The 10,145-nt window shown below is 48.4% G+C and overlaps 1 protein-coding gene across 1 annotated transcript in view; it reads left to right on the forward strand.

Annotated features, from left to right (window-relative positions):
* The first annotated feature begins 3,212 nt into the window (after positions 1 to 3,212).
* The window catches only part of LOC140476717 (dynein regulatory complex protein 11-like), a 222,927-nt gene continuing 215,994 nt past the window's right edge, over positions 3,213 to 10,145 (forward strand). The window contains exon 1 of the mRNA XM_072569537.1: positions 3,213 to 3,230. The gene's annotated coding sequence lies outside the window, so the exon portion shown is untranslated. The remainder of the gene's footprint in view (positions 3,231 to 10,145) is intronic.

Below are 10,145 nucleotides of genomic sequence, written 5' to 3' on the forward strand. Positions count from 1 at the left end.
TCACCACCACTATTCGACCCCATTTCCCAGTATTTGGCCTATAGCCTTGTATGTATTGGCCATGTACACGCGCATCTGAAAACATGATGCAGGTTTCTCTCTCCACCAACATGCAGTGAGTTCCAGTTTCCCACCGTACTCTGGAGGGGGGGAAGGTTTCCCTCACAATGACTCTGAACGTCTTGTCCCTAAACATAAACTTCTGCCTTGATCAGTGATTTCCCCCATCAAGGGAAAAAGTTCCTCCCTGTCTACCTTTCCTGTGTCGCCCATCATTTTCTTTATCTCAATCATGTCCCCTCTCAACCCCCTTCTGATCCAAAGAAAATAACCCAGTCTGTCCAATCTCTCTTCATCACTGAAACACTCCAGGCAGGCAGCATCCTTATAACTCTTCTCTGCACCCTCTCCAATACTATCACATCCCTCCTATAATGTGGTTTCCAGAACTGCACACAGTACTCTCGCTGTGCTCTAACCAATGACTAAACAGTTCCAGCATCACCCTCTGCTGTTAAACTCTATGCCTCAGCTAATAACAGCAATAATTCTATATGCCTTTGTCACTACTTTACCCACCTGCCCTGAAACCTTAAGGGACCACTGTACCTGCTCACCAAGGTCCCTCTGATCCTCGGTCCTTCCCCCAGGGGGCTGTCGATCACCACCTTGTCTGTCCGGCCCAACTGCATCACCTCACACTTATCCTGGTTGAATTCCATTTGCTGCTGATCTAATTCCCTCCATAATCTCAGACAATCAACATCCTGCCACCCTCCAATGTTCAGGTCATCTGTGATGATGCCACTATAGTTTCCTCCTGCCCTCCCATACAGCAGACCCCCCCCCCACCCCGACCCCCACTCTCTCCCACCCCCACAGCGTCCCCTGCACCTCCCCCCAGGTCGGATGGGGTGTAGCTGTTTGAAAAGGTGTGGTCTTTGGTGTGGTGTGGTGTTCTGGTCGGTGTGCCAGGGTGTGGTGTTCTGGTCGGTATGCCAGGGTGTGGTGTTCTGGTCGGTGTGCCAGGGTGTGGTGTTCTGGTCGGTATGCCAGGGTGTGGTGTTCTGGTCGGTGTGCCAGGGTGTGGTGTTCTGGTCGGTATGCCAGGGTGTGGTGTTCTGGTCGGTGTGCCAGGGTGTGGTGTTCTGGTCGGTATGCCAGGGTGTGGTGTTCTGGTCGGTGTGCCAGGGTGTTGTGTTCTGGTCGGTATGCCAGGGTGTGGTGTTCTGGTCGGTGTGCCAGGGTGTGGTGTTCTGGTCGGTATGCCAGGGTGTGGTGTTCTGGTCGGTGTGCCAGGGTGTGGTGTTCTGGTCGGTGTGCCAGGGTGTTGTGTTCTGGTCGGTATGCCAGGGTGTGGTGTTCTGGTCAGTGTGCCAGGGTGTGGTGTTCTGGTCGGTATGCCAGGGTGTGGTGTTCTGGTCGGTATGCCAGGGTGTGGTGTTCTGGTCGGTGTGCCAGGGTGTGGTGTTCTGGTCAGTGTGCCAGGGTGTGGTGTTCTGGTCAGTGTGCCAGGGTGAGTTTTGTTGTTGCCTGGGGAGCAGGAACATGGGGCAATGCAAGGCTGGGTTTTGCTGATGGAACCTCATTTTGCTGCTGGTTACTGACCGAGATCTGTGTCCCACCCTCAGCACCTACAACCAGCTCTGGCTAAAAGCCCAAAACAGCCTGGGTGATATTCTCCAGCTCGAGGCCGCCAGTTCGGCACTGGACATTACCAAAGACACTGCAGCCTATTCCCGGTACCAGAACAACCTCTACATCAAATACATCCGGATATTCCGCAAACTGGAAATTATCCAGGATCAGATCGCTCACCCTCAGAAGTGGAAGGTGGTGGACATGCTCCTGGAGGGAGTAATGGGTCGTATTCTCGAGGTACGCAGGGAGATGGTCGATAAAGGACTCTCCGAGTTTCACTTCATGGACGATGTGATCCAGGACCTGAAACTGACACCGGTGCGTAAGGAGAGCGTGGGATCTCCCTGTGTCATTGTCAGTCTCTCACCTCAATGGACCAATCTATTTCTCTGGCTGTTTACCCCAGTTAGCCTGTACCCCAGGGTCTCTCTGGAAGGACATGGCTTATCTCTCTGGCTCTCTTCAGGTCTGTCTGTTTTCTTGCATTTGTTCATGGGATCTGGCCGTTGTTGGCTCAATCAGCATTTATTGCCTGTCCCCAATTAGTTCAGACTCAGTTCACAGGAAAGCACATTGTTGTGTGTCTGGAGTCACATGTAGGCCAGACCAGGTGAACCAGAGGGATTTTTACCATGTTTGACACGGCTTATACAGTCAGCATTAGATTAGTCCAGAGACCACTCAGCATAGGAGCAGACTGGCCATTCAGCCCATTGAGTCACATCCACCATTCACTGAGGTCATGGCTGACCTGATAATCCTCAACTCCACTTTCCTGGCTGTTCCCCAATAACCCTTGATTCCCTCACTGATTACAAATCTCACTCTCTCAGCCTTAATATCCAGCCTCTGAGGTAAAGATTCACTCCCCAGAGAGAAGGGGTTCCTCCTCATCTTTGTCTTAAATGAGTGACTCCTTACTCAGAGGGGATACCCTCTACTCCTGGATTCTCCCACATGAGGGAACAATCTCTCCACATCTCCTCGGTCAAATCCCCTAAGGATAAGCCATCTTCAATAATCTCCCCTCTCATTCGTCCAAACTCCAATGAGTTCAGGCCTGACCTACTCAACCTCTCCTCATAAGAAAGTCCTTGGGCAGTACCTTATTAAACACTTAGGATTTTATTGTACCTTCCATAGCAGAATTCAAAGCCAGCTCCCTGAAACATTGGCATGGCATTTAGATTACTGGCTCTGGATGTGGGTTTGCTCAATGAGCTGGAAGGTTCATTTCCAGACGTTTCGTCACCCTACTAGGTAAAATCTTCAGTGGGCCTCAGGCAAAGCAATGCTGAAAATTCCTGCTTTCTATTTATATGTTTGGGTTTCTTTGGGCTGGTGATGTCATTTCCTGTGGTGACGTTATTTCCTGTGGTGAAGTCACTTCCTGATCCTTTTCTCAGGGAGTGGTAGATGGGGTCTAACTCAATATGGTTGTTGATAGAGTTCCGGTTAGAATGCCATGCTTCCAGGAATTCTCATATGTGTCTTTGTTTGGCTTGTCCTAGGATGGATGTGTTGTCCCAGTCGAAGTGGTGTCCTTCCTCACCCGTATGTGAGGATACTAGTGAGAAAGATATTACTGGGTCAGTGACAATACAACGACAGCACTGCCTTCTCACTGCTGTGTGTGACTGTCTGTCTGTCTGTCTGTGTGTAGATGCATAAAAACCTGAGCAATAGGTACAGGAGGAGGCCCTTCAGCCCCTCAAGCCTGCTCTGCCATTCAAGAGGATCATGGCAGAACCAACATTTCTCATGTCCACTCTCCTGCCCTTTCCCCATAACCCTTGATTCCTTGATTGATCAAAAATCTCTCTCAGCCTTAAATATCCACAAGGACTCTGTCCCCACGGCTCTCTGGGGCAAGGAGTTCCAAAGGGAGGAAATTCCACCCCATCTCTGTCTGAAATTGGTGCCCCTTTATTCTGAGACTGTGCGCTCTGGTCCTCGACTCTCCCATGACTCTCTCAGCACTGACTCTGTCAAGACCCATAAGAATCTGATATGTTTAAATAAGATCACCTCGCAGTGTCTCTTACCTTTAACCTTTGCCCATAAGACAATCCCTCCATCCCAGGGATCATCCCAGTCAACCTCCTCTAACCTGCCTCGAATAAAATGAGATTTTTTTCTTCAGTTAATGAGTCTAAAACTGGTCAGGGTTTTCCAATGGAGCTGCTCAGAGAGACCCACCGAGATTGACCATATTTCTAACCAGGGCTGGCACTCTCAAGAGCTGGAGATACTTCTGCCTGTGAGTGACTCCCCTCTCCCCAGATCCACAAACTGCCTCTTTCTGTAACTAACAACTTCTGTGGCTCCTTATCAAAACTTTGTCAAACTCCAGACATTTAGAACCTGTATCTACTCAGCGAATTAATCATCAAATAACAGATTTTTCAAGCGTGGTTTCCTTGTTATGAAACCACGCTGTGTTCTGTGTGTGATCACACAGGGACTTTCCAGTCGCCTTGGAACTATCTTCATTAAAGGGCTGAGTACCATCCTGACCTTTAACTGCTTTCTGTCTCCCATTCATAGAACATAGAACATAGAACAATACAGCGCAGTACAGGCCCTTCGGCCCTCGATGTTGCGCCGATCAAAGCCCACCTAACCTACACTAACCCACTATCCTCCATATACCTATCCAATGCCCGCTTAAATACCCATAAAGAGGGAGAGTCCACTACTGCTACTGGCAGGGCATTCCATGATCTTACGACTCGCTGAGTGAAGAACCTACCCCTAACATCAGTCCTATATCTACCCCCCCTTAATTTAAAGCTATGCCCCCTTGTAATAGCTGACTCCATACGTGGAAAAAGGTTCTCACTGTCAACCCTATCTAACCCCCTAATCATCTTGTACACCTCTATCAAATCACCCCTAAACCTTCTTTTCTCCAATGAAAACAACCCCAAGTGCCTCAGCCTTTCCTCATAGGATCTTCCTACCATACCAGGCAACATCCTGGTAAACTTCCTCTGCACCCGTTCCAGTGCCTCCACATCCTTCCTATAGTATGGCGACCAAAACTGCACACAATATTCCAGAAGCGGCCGCACCAGAGTCTTATACAACTGCAGCATGACCTCAGGACTCCGGAACTCAATTCCTCTACCAATAAAAGCCAGTACGCCATATGCCTTCTTCACTGCACTATTTACCTGGGTGGCAACTTTCAGAGATCTGTGTACATGGACACCAAGATCCCTCTGCTCTTCCACACTACCAAGTAGTCTACCATTAGCCCAGTAATCCATCTTTTTATTACTCTTACCAAAGTGAATCACTTCACACTTAGCTACATTGAACTCCATTTGCCACCTTTCTGCCCAGCTCTGCAGCTTCTCTATATCCCGCTGTAACCTGCCATATCCTTCCTCACTGTCTACAACTCCTCCGACTTTCGTATCATTCATTCCAGAATAAAGGTGTTCATGGGAAATGTTATCTGATACAGGATCAAAAGTAGAGCAGCTCATTCATAAACATGTTGTTTGTGCCTTTGATTGTCCAACACATCCATCATTCTGAGTTTTGTACAATTCCTGATCAGGTCAGGTGAATTGGCCAAGCTAAATTGCCTGTAGTGTTAGATGAAGGGGTAAATGTAGGGGAATGGGTCTGGATGGGTTGCACTTCGGAGGGTCAGGGTGGACTTGTTGGGCCAAAGGGCTTGTTTCCACACTGTAATTAATCTAATCTAATCTCATCTCATCTAATGGAGACACAAGAAACCAGGTGGTTTCAAGTGAAATTTAAAATTGCTCAGAATTAACCACAGGGACAGGGCCACAAGAGGGCAGCAGAGCTCCATGTAAAAACAGCAAAGAGTAAAACACGCAGCATTCATTCCCACAACCTGCTCACACTCACTCTGCTCACACTCTGCACAACCTGCTCACACTCACTCTGCTCACACTCTGCTCACACTCTGCACAACCTGCTCATACTCACTCTGCTCACACTCAGTCTGCTCACTCTGCACAACCTGCTCACACTCACTCTGCACAATCTGCTCACACTCACTCTGCTCACACTCACTCTGCTCACACTCTGCACAACCTGCTCACACTCACTCTGCTCACACTCACTCTTCCTACTCTGCTCACACTCTGCACAACCTGCTCACTTTACTCTGCTCACACTCTGCACAACCTGCTCACACTCACTCTGCTCACACTCTGCTCACTCTGTACAACCTGCTCACATTCACTCTGCACAACCTGCTCACACTCACTCTGCTCACACTCTGCACAACCTGCTCTCACTGCCTGCAACAGTAGTTGACTCACCAACTTTAAGGGTATTTAAATGGTCATTGGATAAACATGTGGATGAGAATGAAATAGTGTAGGTTAGATAGACTTCAGATTGGTTCCACAGGACAGTGCAACATTGAGGGCCGAACGGCCTGTACTGTGCTGGAATGTTCTATCCTCTATGTCGAGAGTGTGGTGCTGGAAAAGCACAGCAGGTCAGGCAGCATCAGAGGAGCAGGAGGATCGACGTTTCGGGCATAAGCCCTTCGTCAGGACATAGGTCTTTTGCCTGAAACATCGATTCTCCTGCCCCTCGGAAGCTGCCTGACCTGCTGTGCTTTTCCAGCACCACACTCTCGACTCTATTTCCAGCATCTGCAGTCCTCACTTTTCTCAATATTGTATGTGTGTTGTTCTGGAATCCATTCAAAGAGGAATATGATGTCACTGGCAAGAGGGCAGAGAACATTTCCCAGGATGTTGCTCAGGGCTGGGAAGTTTCAGTTATGAAGTGAGATTGGACAGACTGTTTTCCTTAGAGGAGCAGACACTAAGGTGGACATGATTGAGATGTAGAAACGATAAGGGGCATAAACAGGAAGAAACCTTTCCCTTTTGTGCAGGGACCAATGGCCAGGAGGCATAGGTTTAAGGTAAGGGACAGCACGTTCAGAGGGGATGATTAGATTAGATTACTTACAGCGTGGAAACAGGCCCTTCAGCCCAAAAAGTCCACTACGACCTGTCGAAGCGCAACCCACCCAGACCCATTCCCCTACATTTACGCCTTCACCCAACACTATGGACAATTTAGTATGACCAATTCGCCTAACCTGCACATTTTTGGATTATGGGAGGAAATTGGAGCACCTGGAAGAAACCCACGCAGACACGGGAAGAATGTGCAAACTCCACACAGAGAGTCACCTGAGGCAAGAATTGAACCTGGGTCTCTGGCGCTGTGAGGCAACAGTGCTAACCACTGTTCCACCGTGCCAGGATGTGAGGGATGTGAGAGAACTTTTCCACCAGAGGATGGTGGGAATCTGGAACTCACTGCTTTGAGATAGAAACCCTCATAACATTTAAGAAGTATTTAGATGTGCATTTGCGATGCCAAGGAATACAAGACAATGAGCCAAGTGCAGGAAAATGAGATCAGACATTGTCTGGGCATTTAGGGCATTTTCAAGTTGGCCAGCAGTGACTAGTGTCCACTGTCAGATCCCACAACCTGGAAGATGAGTGTGAATGGAAATCTGTTTTATTATGTGTGGTCAGTGATGAAATACTTCCATCACCAGGTTCCCCTTCATTAACACGGGGAGAGTCCCTGACACTGACCCAGCTCCCTCAGAGCCAGCGCTCAGAGTGAACAGAACCCCTGACAATCCTTTTTTTTGAGACACAGTGAGAGACACAAGGTGCACGAATCTTTATTCAATTTCCACCACCAGGAAGATAGGAAACACCCGCATGGCCAGTGACAAGCCCTGCCCTTCACATCAACGGGTGATGCTGTGTGATCAAACCAGTGAAGGGGAGGGTAGGGACTAAATCAAAATAGAGTTGGAGGGGGAAATAATACACTCCACTCCCTGCGGCGCCCACCTCTCCCTGAACAACTCCAGGGTGTTGGTGGACACCGCGTCCTCCTTCTCCAAGGACACCCGGGCTCTAACGTAACCGCGAAAGACACTCCTGTTTATATCTGTCAGCCAGGGCTCCTGATTGGATCAGGATAACAGCCCAATCAGGGAACTCAGATTCTGTTAGGAGGAGGAGCCAGTGTTGGACTGGGGTGCACATAGTTTAAAATCACACAATGACAAGTGTTATATGGACTATATGATTTTGGCGTTGTATGATTTTTAATCATATTCTATGAGGTCCACCTGGCTGATCTTGCTTTAATCACTACATCCCTCCCTCGTGAGATCTGGGATATAGGCCTGTTATTTCTCTTGTAGCCTCTCCTGGGGTGTTTTCACACCACTTCTGTTCCTTTGACTCAGCCTTGGATACCGACGATGTGTACCAGACCATAGTCTGCCTCTTGCACTCAGAGCATCTTGGAAAAAATTCATCCTCTTCTTCAGGCGGGGGTAAAGCTGCCAAGGCTGTGACATTTATTTAATTTATGATTGTCACACGTACTTAGGTACAATAAAAAGTTTGTTTTACATGCAGTACAGGCAGATCATAACAAAAGATCATAGGTTGATTGAATAGAGTGAGGAAAGATCAACATTAGATTCAAAATTTGAGAGGTCCATCTCAGACTCCGAAGTTTCTTCGACACCAGAGAGGGGAAAATCCACAGGTTCCGAAAGACTTTCCGGCTGTTCTGAGGGATCAGGTACATTTTGCTCCTGCTCGTTAGCGAGTCTACAGCTTTCATGTGGTCCATGTGCTTGCTCAGGACAATCTCACCGACCCAAAGTTTGTACATTGGGGACCCGACCTCATAGTTAACCATGCCTCTCACCCATGCAGGGCCATTCCCGTGGTTTTGGCACCAAACTTTGTCATCAGAAGTAAACTGTTTCTCGTGTGTCCCTGATGCTGTTTCACCCTCCTCCCTAGGTCCGGGAAGATCAGATTTAACCTGCCGCTGAGTCTTTTCCCCATTAGTAACTCCGCCGGAGCTATCCCTGTAGTTGCATGAGGTACGATAATCAAAGAGAAACCAGGGCAGTTTGGTTCCGTTCAGCCTGCCTTCAAAGTTTGGTTGGTCTTTCTGCCAGGCCATTGGACAACGGATGGCATGGAGCTATCCTTATATGCCGAATGCCATTTGACTTCTGGAAGTACTTGAATTTGCTGCTGGTAAATGATGGTCTACTGTCTGTGACCGACACTTCCAGGAGTCCGTGTATTGCGAAAGACGCGCACACCCTTTCTGACATTGTCCCATGTTTGATGAATGAACTCTATACACGTTCAACCATTTTCAATGGGCATCCACAATGGCTAAGAACATTAAGCCCATGAAAGGACCTGCATAGTCAATGTGTAACTGAGTCTAGGCTTTAGCCAGCCATTTCCACGGTAATTTTTGACCTTGTTGGCACTCTGGGCACTGTCCCACCAATGCAGATGTGTCTGCATCCGATCCTGGCCAACAGACATAACTTCTCACCAACATCTTCATTTTGGAAACTCCTTGATGACCCTGGTGGAATTCAGCCATATGTAGCAAAACCTTTGCTCAGGCCAATCACTCTTGCTCCTATAATAAAATGCCATTCTCTATGGTGATCTGGTCTTGCTGGGTCCAGAAAGATTTCAATTCTGATTGTGTTGCCCTTTTGTTGCCCCGCTCACCACCAGCTGGTTTAGGTTTGCCAGGATCAGGTCTTTTTGTGTCCACAGTCTGATTTTGTCAGCGGTGACCAGAAGGATGCCCATGAAGTTTAAAACCAGAATGGATCTTGCACTGGCAGTGCCTCCTGGGGGTGTGTTTGCCAAGATCAGGCACCTCAATCCATTCACATTTGTTACGAGGGCCTCCCACATGGATTCCCAGGTTGTAATTGGACGCATTGAGAATGAGAGCCCACTGCTGAAGCGATGGTCACCTTGGCCTTGACCTCTGTGATTGGCCGAGCAGGGGGTTGTGGTCTGTTATTGTTACAGATTTACATCAGTAAAGGTAAAGGTGCAACTTGCTCACACCAAACTGTCCTGCTCCATGTGGGTGTATTTATGTTTGACATCAGCCAATGTCCCAGAAGCATCTGCTATTGGGTGTTCCTCCGTTATGTCAGTGATTGGCCAACACTATCCCAATACCCAATAGGGAACCATCGCTTGGAATGATGGTGTGCCCTCCAGGATGAGAGCTGTGTCTTGCCTGAAAGCGGTCACTCGGCCTCATGACGATTTCCAAGGCTGACCCTTTTTTCCAGGAGCAGGTGTAAGGAGTCAGGATGGAGGCCAGGTTAGGTATGAACTTTCTGTAATCGTTCACCAGCCCAAGGAAAGACCTCAGCTCCAGTACGGACATGGGAGCCAGGGCACCTTTGATTGTCCTCACTTTATCTTCCAACAGGTATAAGCTGGCCTTGTCAACTGGGGTAGACCTTGTAAAATGTTCTCCATCATCTGTTGAAAAATGGCACAGACTGATGATATGGCTGTCTCCTATTTCAGTCCAAACCCTTCTGGGGTGTTAACTGTAGCGTACGTCCGGGAATCCCCATCTAACTACAATTGCAGGTACACCCC

The sequence above is a fragment of the Chiloscyllium punctatum genome, chromosome 5, assembly GCF_047496795.1.
Source record: "Chiloscyllium punctatum isolate Juve2018m chromosome 5, sChiPun1.3, whole genome shotgun sequence".
NCBI classification, from domain to species: Eukaryota; Metazoa; Chordata; class Chondrichthyes; order Orectolobiformes; family Hemiscylliidae; genus Chiloscyllium; species Chiloscyllium punctatum.